Source organism: Mus pahari, chromosome 14 (genome assembly GCF_900095145.1).
Source record: "Mus pahari chromosome 14, PAHARI_EIJ_v1.1, whole genome shotgun sequence".
In the NCBI taxonomy this organism is placed as follows: Eukaryota; Metazoa; Chordata; class Mammalia; order Rodentia; family Muridae; genus Mus; species Mus pahari.
The window spans coordinates 56627053-56635720 of NC_034603.1; the positions used below are offsets into that span (position 1 = coordinate 56627053).

At 43.9% G+C, this 8668-nt stretch overlaps 1 pseudogene across 1 annotated transcript; it reads right to left on the reverse strand.

The window, feature by feature from the left end:
- Window positions 1–2706: 2706 nt before the first annotated feature.
- Window positions 2707–4596, reverse strand: LOC110331845 (annotated as a pseudogene). Its single transcript, XR_002381023.1, has 2 exons — window positions 4380–4596; window positions 2707–3116 (listed from the first exon to the last, which is right to left on the reverse strand). The product of XR_002381023.1 is annotated as an elongin-B pseudogene (transcript).
- Window positions 4597–8668: the final 4072 nt, after the last annotated feature.

Consider the following 8668-nt stretch of genomic DNA (forward strand, 5'->3'; position numbering starts at 1 on the left):
CTGGGATTGGGGACATGCTCTCTTGATGATCCATCCTTTTTTCTTCCTGTGGTTCACTTGTTCAGTAGTCTCCGGATTCCTTAGTTGGATGCTTTTGTTGTGCCGGGGAAATGTTTTTTAGAACACAAAAGACATTCATTTTTAATTTCAACATGCCTTTTACCTTTGCAGGCAACTTTTTTTTTTTTTTTTTGGTTTTTTGAGACAGGGTTTCTCTGTGTAGCCCTGGCTGTCCTGGAACTCACTCTGTAGACCAGGCTGCCCTCGAACTCAGAAATCCGTGCAGGCAACTTTTAAACATAACTCATTGTAATTCCTGTGTTCCCGTCTCTGCCTCCCTTAAGGCATTAAGGGATTAAGGGTGTGAACCACCACCACCTTGCTCACTGTAACTCTAGAATCTAGACACCAACTAATTACAGAGGTCTGCCTGTCTGAAGACATCTACAGTGTACTTACATATAATAATAAATCTTAAAAAAAAAAAAAAAAAACAACCCAAAAGACTGATAACTGCCCTGTGCTGCCTGCGGACAACCTGGATATTTTGCTCCTGTTTTTGATAATACCTTTAAATATTTTCTTCAGAAGTATTATTAAAATTATGGTTTGTAGGCATACATTTTTTACAAGGTGCGTTTAATAAGGGTTCAATCTCTCCTCTAGCCCAGCACCCAGCAGGAGGAGTTGAGGAGAAAAGTTATTAGGACATGGAGCATGTGGACCTGTTCAACAGTAGTTCTTTGGGGGCGAGCTTGTTCTTCTTTCTCAGCACTTTAGTCCTATATTAAACACTAAGTATGACCAGCCCTCTAGGCAGGCAGATGCCACACACAAGCTGGAAGCCGCAGTCCAATCCTTTCGGAAGGCAGGCACAAGGATCAAAAGCTAGTTCCCAGAGAGACATCTAGCTGCTTCGAAAACCTTAGCGGCAGTTGGCCAGCCACTTCCTCTCAATGGCAGTGTTACTACAAGTTGAGCTCAACCACTCGAGGTAAGGCAAACCAATACATGCATGACAGAGCAAAGACTAGCTTGAAAAAACAAACCAATGCTCAGTGCTCACTGTCTGTGGGGCCATATTTATACTCCTGCATCACAGGTCCTTTCATGTGTCTGCTGTGTCAAAGCATCCTTTCACCCAGGTCTGCTTCAGGAAAACATCCTTTCACATGTCTGTCAAGACATCCTTCCACCTCTGTACCCTCACCAAACCATTTCACATAACTTTTCAAAGAAACTAGAAGTTTCCACTTCAATCGTTTGTTTCTAAGATTGGAGGGATGTTCATCTGTGTTTTTCACAGATGCGTAAATTCAGGGCTCTATTAGCCACACATGGCTTTAAGTTACCTATATCCCCTTAGGCCCCATACACCTGACCCATTTTACATGTTGTTTTTAGCTGAGATAAAGTTCCAGATCCTGCCGGGCGTGGTGGCGCACGCCTTTGATCCTAGCACTCGGGAGGCAGAGGCAGGTGGATTTCTGAGTTCTAGGCCAGCCTGGACCAGGACAGCCAGGGCTATACAGAGAAACCCTGTCTCGGAAAAAAAAAAAAAAGTTCCAGATCCTAAAAGCTAAATAATTACCTCCTGAACAGGCCAAGCTAGGTGCCAAGATTTGGGTGAAACTATTATTATATCTGTTCCTGCATCTAGTAAACTTTCCATTTCAATTCCATTGGTTTGTATTTACTGCTCAGATCATTTACAGCACTTTGACAAAATAAATTTTCTAGTCTCTCCTGAATTTGAATTTTTCTGCTCATGTACTGAAGCTGCTCTGACCTTAAACACACCCAGAGCGTAGGGACTGTGGGACCATGCTACCGGACAGGCATAAGCGCTGTCAGGCTGAGTGAGCTCAAACCCTGGGAATCTGAGACTTGAGAACTGCAAGAGCAGAGCCACCTCCTACTTGTCTCTGTACCTGCTTTGGAACACAAAACCAGACACCCAAGGGAAAGGACACCATCAGGCACTCAGTCCCTTAGCAAGCACCAGTTCTTCTCCACACTAATGAGATATCCAGAAGACCTTAGCCTTCAGCCAATGATCTTCCCTTCCTGGGTATTCTCACGCCCTCTGCCAAAGAGATATATAGTCCCCAGCTCACCCCAATAAAGTATGTGCCCACAATTATCCCCCCCAAAAAAAGCAGATTAACAAGTATTGACTGAGAACTGCTTCATTAAAGATCGCCTTGGGGAAGGTCTGTCACCTAAGGGACACACAAGGCTTTCCTCCCACTGCTCCTGTATTGGGCACTGGCTCCCAATCAGACCCAGCCCTGCTCTTCTCACCCTCTGCTTCCCCCTTCCCGACTGGCAAACAGAGACCCCATCCCCAACTTCCTCTCCATGAGGTCCACCAGCAGTGCTTGGGTACCCAGAGAGGACACTCGGAACCACACCATTCACACCCCAGACCCTGCTGTTCCTCGACCAGTCAGTCCTGCCTGTAGCAGGCCTAACATCATCCCGAAGGGAAACATTCCCTGTAGACTCCCTGTTCTGGCCTTTGTCCCCTCTCCTCAGGACTGGCATGCTGGTGGCTGGTGGCTTCTGAACACCTCCAGCTGAGAGGTATAATGCAGTATAACACCAGAGCAGTATTTGCACTTTTAGGGTTATTTATTATGTATTTAAAAAAGACAGCCATCTGTTTTGTTTTGTTTTGTTTTGTTTTAAATTACAAATAAGACTCTAGGAGTTGGGCATGGGGTCCTCATCTAAATATTGGACACCATCATCATTTTCAAATTCCATCAGTAGGTCTAAAAGATTTAGAGGAGGAGAATAGGGGTAGACCTCCAGACCTTCAAAGACATCTCCTATTCTGAAGGCCAGGAACACTGTGGCTGGGGCCTCTGGCCTTGCTACCTGACTAGTGAAGCCACATTCACCCAGAGTTTTTGTCTCATCAAGCAGCTGATCTTCCTTGAACAGCAGCTGCTCCTCAGGAGGCCTCTTCATGATGCCCTCAATTATGCGCTTGAGCTCCAACACTGTGCTCGACTCCTTGGCATCAGTGAAGATGGTGGTCTTCTTGTGCCGGATCACGAGAAACANATCCATTCCTGTGCCTGCTTCTGGCTCCATGCACCTCACTGGACCTGAGAAGGGTCAACAACAGGCATTAAATCTTTTAATTGCTCTGGGACTGAGTTTCCCTGACCCAGACAAGGATTGACTGAATTCAATTAGATATCAGCACCTGCAGGAGGCCTCTTAGTGGGTTGTTAGTCTGAATTCATTAGTCTAATGCTGGTCTTTGCCCCACCTTAGGCATATTGAAGAAGGCTGAGGCCCTCTGGATTATTTCTAGGAATAAACAAAACAGATTCTAGGAACACCTACTCTATAATCCCTTTCCAAATGTCCTTGCTTACCACAGTTAAGACTTCTGACAGTTTGAATTTCTTGTTGTCTTTTGTTTGTTTGTTTTTTGAGACAGGGTTTCTCTGTATAGTCCTGGCTGTCCTAGAACTTACTCTTTAGACCAGGCTGGCCTCCAACTCAGAAAACCGCCTGCCTCTGCCTCCCAAGCGCTGGGATTAAAGGCGTGAGTCACCACTGCCCGGCTCAAGCTGCCTTTCTATCTCAGCATTGTGATTTTCCCCTAGCAAGTAACCTCGGGAAATATCAATGCCTCTCGCCTGATTTTGTTTTTCCTTGGCCCTTAGCTTCCTCTTTCTATCACATTCACCACTGTAACTGAGGACCAGCTTCCAACATTGCTGTTGCCAACCTTTTCAGTCTTGGGGAACAATTCTGTTCTGAGTTGCCCAGGAATTAATATCTGCTTCACATAGGATGAATGCAAACCATAGGGAATAGTCTATTCCTTAAGTCTCTTCAACTCCAATAGAATTCCATTCATATATTTTCATAACCTTGTGGGTACCTACTGTCTCCCGGTGTTTTTTAACCACTGAGCCATTTCTCCAGCTCCCAAGGTTGGTTTTCTGATAACCTTGGGCCTGTCTGTTTCACTTTCATCGTGTGGCTGGTGGCATGGCAGGCTCTTGCCTAAATTCCTCTCTCTCTGTGTCTGACTGTTTTTCCTAGATCTTTCTGTTTGTGTCCCAAGTGTTTTTCTTATTCTCCTTTTCAGTTAATTTTCCTGCTTCTGCATGGATCTTATCAATCCAGTGTTTTTGAGCAGGTACAGAAAGCCATGATGGCTATTAAATATAAAATACCAAAATGCTAATAATCATAACCTGTTGTGAGCCAGCTGGAGCTGAGTTAGTTAGCTTCATCTTCTGCTTCTATTTCTAAGCCATCTCGAGTAGTACCGGGCAGGGTCCTAAAGCTTTTCTTTATGATACTTCCCATCCCTAAGTCTCTCGCTGAGGTCTTCCCAGGTGACTTACCAGATCTGATGGCTTCTCAGGTTGTCCTCAGCAGAAGTGCTCTATCACTGTCCCTGAGGTTCCTACCACAAGCTGGAGAGCCAAACTGTTATTTGAAAACCAAAAATCCCAGCCATTCAATTTTACCAACGAAGGAAGACTCAGGGGCCAGATGCTGGGGTAAAAGCCTGCTGGCTCAGAGAGGCAGAGAAAACATTCAGCTGACCTTCCAACTCAACTCACTTCCCAGAAGGAAACAGCTCCCTGTGCTTCCCCATGCTGTCTTAAATACCCTTTGACTCAAAGACCCTCCTATCTGTTCACTTCTGTTCAATCCCTGTCAGGTGGTTTCTTGCTCTGCTTCGTAACCTAGGCTTGACTTTCTTTAGCTCTTGGATGAAGTGTGTGTGCTAGGTCTGAGCCACAATGAGAAACAGGGTTTTTCAATTCACACCATGTGATCCTGAGAGAGCAGGGCACCTCTGCCACCATCCAGAAGTAACAAGGCATCTTCCCTCCTTATCCCTCATGTTCACGCGTGTACTCTGCTCAGCCCTGGCTCCTGAATATTCACTTTTCCTTTAGCTATTTGCTTTTTCCCTTTTCTTTTTTTTTTTTTAATATTTATTTATTTTATGTATATGAGTACACCATTGCTGTCTTCAGACACACAAGAAGAAGGCATCAGACCACATTACAGATGGTTGTGAGCCATGTGGTTGCTGGGATTTGAACTCAGGACCTCTGGAAGAGCAGTCGGTGCTCTTAACCTCTGAGCCACCTCTCCAGCCCTATTTGCTTCTTCCTCTTTTTTTTTTTCCTTTCTTTTTTTTTTTTGAGACAGGGTTTCTCTGTGTAGCCCTGGCTGTCCTGGAATTCACATTGTAGACCAGGCTGGCCTCGAACTCAGAAATCTGCCTGCCTCTGCCTCCCAAGTGCTGGGATTAAAGGCATGTGCCACTATGCCCAGCTTGCTTTTTCTTAATAAAGTAGCCAGGCTGGGGGATGTCTTTCAGTGGTGTAGTGCTTGCCTGGTGTGTACAGGTCCCCTTGTTCACTCTCTAGCATTGCAAAATAAGTAAATAGTGTTGTCGAAATCATTGCACAGAAGACTAGGCATGTATCTTAACACCTATGCCAGACACACACATTACATGCACACACATTCACACACTCACACATGAATGTACATAACATAAATCTAAAAAAATCACTTCTTTGTGTGTGTGTGGGAATAATGTTGTGAAGTGGAAATATCTTTTTTTTTGTTTTTTGTTTTTGGAAAGTCAGTTATGTCAAATGATGGTCTGCTGGGGCACACAGGTGAAAAGATATTTTCCTGAAGCAGGCACAGGTGAAAGGATGTTTTTTTATTGGTGCAGACAGTTATGAGCCACCACCATGTGGGTGCAGAGGATCAAACTTGTGTCCTCTGGAAGACCAAGGCATCCTTTCATCTGTGCCCCAATAAAACATCACTTGACATAACTGACTTTCCAAACAAACCAGAAGTTTCCACTCTACATTATTCCTGGCCTCTGAAGAGCTCTTGGGGCTGCTTCCGGGAATTTGGTAAAAATGTTTAGATGCAGTTTTGATACAAGGGAGTAGACTTGACATTGAGCTGGGACAAGGGAGTAGGCTCAAGATGAAAGCAGCTGAGGAATGTGTGTTCTTTGTATCTTGATCATCTTGTTAAGATCCTGAATAGAGTAATCATGTGACCTTGGTTTATTGCCTTGTTTGTTCCTGGGCCACTTTGTCTTTTTTTTTTTTTTTTTGCTTTTAATCTCAGCATGTTTATTACATAGAGTTGAAGGGTAGGCAGGGTCATTATGTACATGTAAACAAAACAGCAAGGTTACAATATATAGCTGAGTGATGAGACAGGGTTAACAAATCTGAGTAGGAGCAATCTCTGTAAGGAGACACTCCTCAGGCTATACATGTGAATCTCTGTAAGGAGACACTCCTCAGGCTATACATGTGAATCTCTGTAAGGAGACACTCCTCAGGCTATACATATGAATCTCTGTAAGGAGACACTCCTCAGGCTATACATATGAATATCTGTAAGGAGACACTCCTCAGGCTATACATNTGAAGGGAAGAGAAAACTATGCTGAACATTTTCTGCANGTGTTGTCAACATTACATTCAAGTTCAAAGAAGGCTTTGACATCTCTTTGTGCCTTATCAGAGAAAGCCTTGCCATTCCCATGGATCTCAGGCATTGGAGATCTTGACTTGGTTATGCCAAGGACAAACATATTTACTCAGGGTTTCATAAGCTCACTATACAGCAATGATAGAGGAAGACACCTAATAATAATCTCTGGCCTCCACATTCATGCACAAACTACATTCAAATAAACCCAAGTACATGCACCACTTTGTCTTTTTTTGTTTGTTTGTTTGTTTGTTTTGAGACAGGGTTTCTCTGTGTAGCCCTGGCTGTCCTGGAACTCACTTTGTAGACCAGGCTGGCCTCGAACTCAGAAATCTGCCTGCTTCTGCCTCCCGGGTGCTGGGATTAAAGGCATGTGCCACCACGATTGGCTCCATACTGCTAATTCTTAAACAGGAGAAGCAACTGAAAATGTAATTAGTCATTGCTTGATTGATCACATTGTGAACCCTGAGCTAATGAACTGAAAAACCCTATTTCTCAGGCTGGAAAGATGGATCCGTGGCTAAGAGCACTTTCAGAGGTCTTCCAGGTCCAGAGGTCCTGAGTTTAATACCCAGCAACCACAGGGTGGCTAACAACATCTGTAATGGGATCTGATATACTCATCTAGTGTGTAGCTGAAGACAGCAGTAGTGTACTCATTGTACTCATATAAATAGGAAAAAATAAATTAATTAATAAAAAAAAAACAACCCTGTTTCTCATTGTGGCTGAAACCTATCACACACCTTAATCCAAGAGCTAAAGAAAGTCAACCCAAGGTCAAGAGGCAGAGCAAGAAACCACCTGACAGGGAGTGAACAGAAGTGAACAGATAGGAGGGTCTTTGAGTCAAAGGGTATTTAAGACAGCATGGGGAAGCAGAGGGAGTTGTTTCCTTCTGGGAAGTGAGTTGAGTTGGAAGGTCAGCGAATGCTTTCTCTGCCTCTCTGAGCCAGCAGGCTTTTACCCCAGCATCTGGCCCCTGAGTCTTCCTTCGTTGGAAAAATGGAAAGGCTAGGATTTGAAGTTTTCAAACAACATTTTGGCTCTCCAACTTGTGGTAGGGGCCCCAGGGACACTGAGAAATCACTCCCACTGAGGACAACCTGAGAAGCCATCAGATCTGGTAAGTCACCTGGGAAGACCTCAGCGAGAGACTTAGGGATGGGAAGTATCATAAAAGAAAGCTTTAGGGGGCTGGTGAGATGGCTCAGTGGGTAAGAGCACCCTACTGCTCTTCCGTAAATCTTAAAAAAAGAAAGAAAGAAAGAAAGAAAAGAAAGAAAGAAAGAAAAAGAAAGCTTTAGGCTGGGCAGTGGTGGTGCATGACTTTAATTCCAGTACTCAGGAGGCAGAGGCAGGCAGATTTCTGAGTTTGAGGCCAGCCTGGTCTACAGAGTGAGTTCCAGGACAGCCAGAGCTATACAGAGAAACCCTGTCTGTAATGGGATCTGATGCAGCTACATAAAATAAAAAAAAAAAAAAAAAAAAAAAAAAAAAGACAGCCGCAGTTTATCAGTTACTATATACAATACACACCAGGAGACAGTAGGTACCCACAAGGTTATGAAAATATATGAATGGAATTCTACTGGAGTTGAGGAGACTTAAGGAATAGATTGTCCCCTATGGTTTGCATTCATCCTATGTGAAGCAGATATTAATTCCTGAGCAACTCAGAACAGAATTGTTCCCCAAGACTGAAAAGATTGGCAACAGCAATGTTGGAAGCTGGTCCTCAGTTACAGTGGTGAATGTGATAGAAAGAGGAAGCTAAGGGCCAAGGAAAAACAAAATCAGGCGAGAGGCATTGATATTTCCCAAGGTTACTTGCAAGGGGAAAATCACAATGCTGAGATAGAAAGGCAGCTTGAATTTGATGATCACACTCTGATGCTATGTCATTTAGCATCTTTTAATGTTTGAGATGAGGTTGAAGAACCAAGAAAGGTGTGAGTCATTTCCTTAAGATACACAAGACCCCAAAGCAGCCTTCCCTGATTTTTGCAAAGATTGACTCCAACTGTAAAGAGAATTCGGATTCAGAAGTCAGAAAAATATTAATTGAATCCTTGGCTTTTGAAAATGCTAGTTCAGGCCGAGTGTGGTGGTGCATGCCTTTAATCCCAGCACTCGG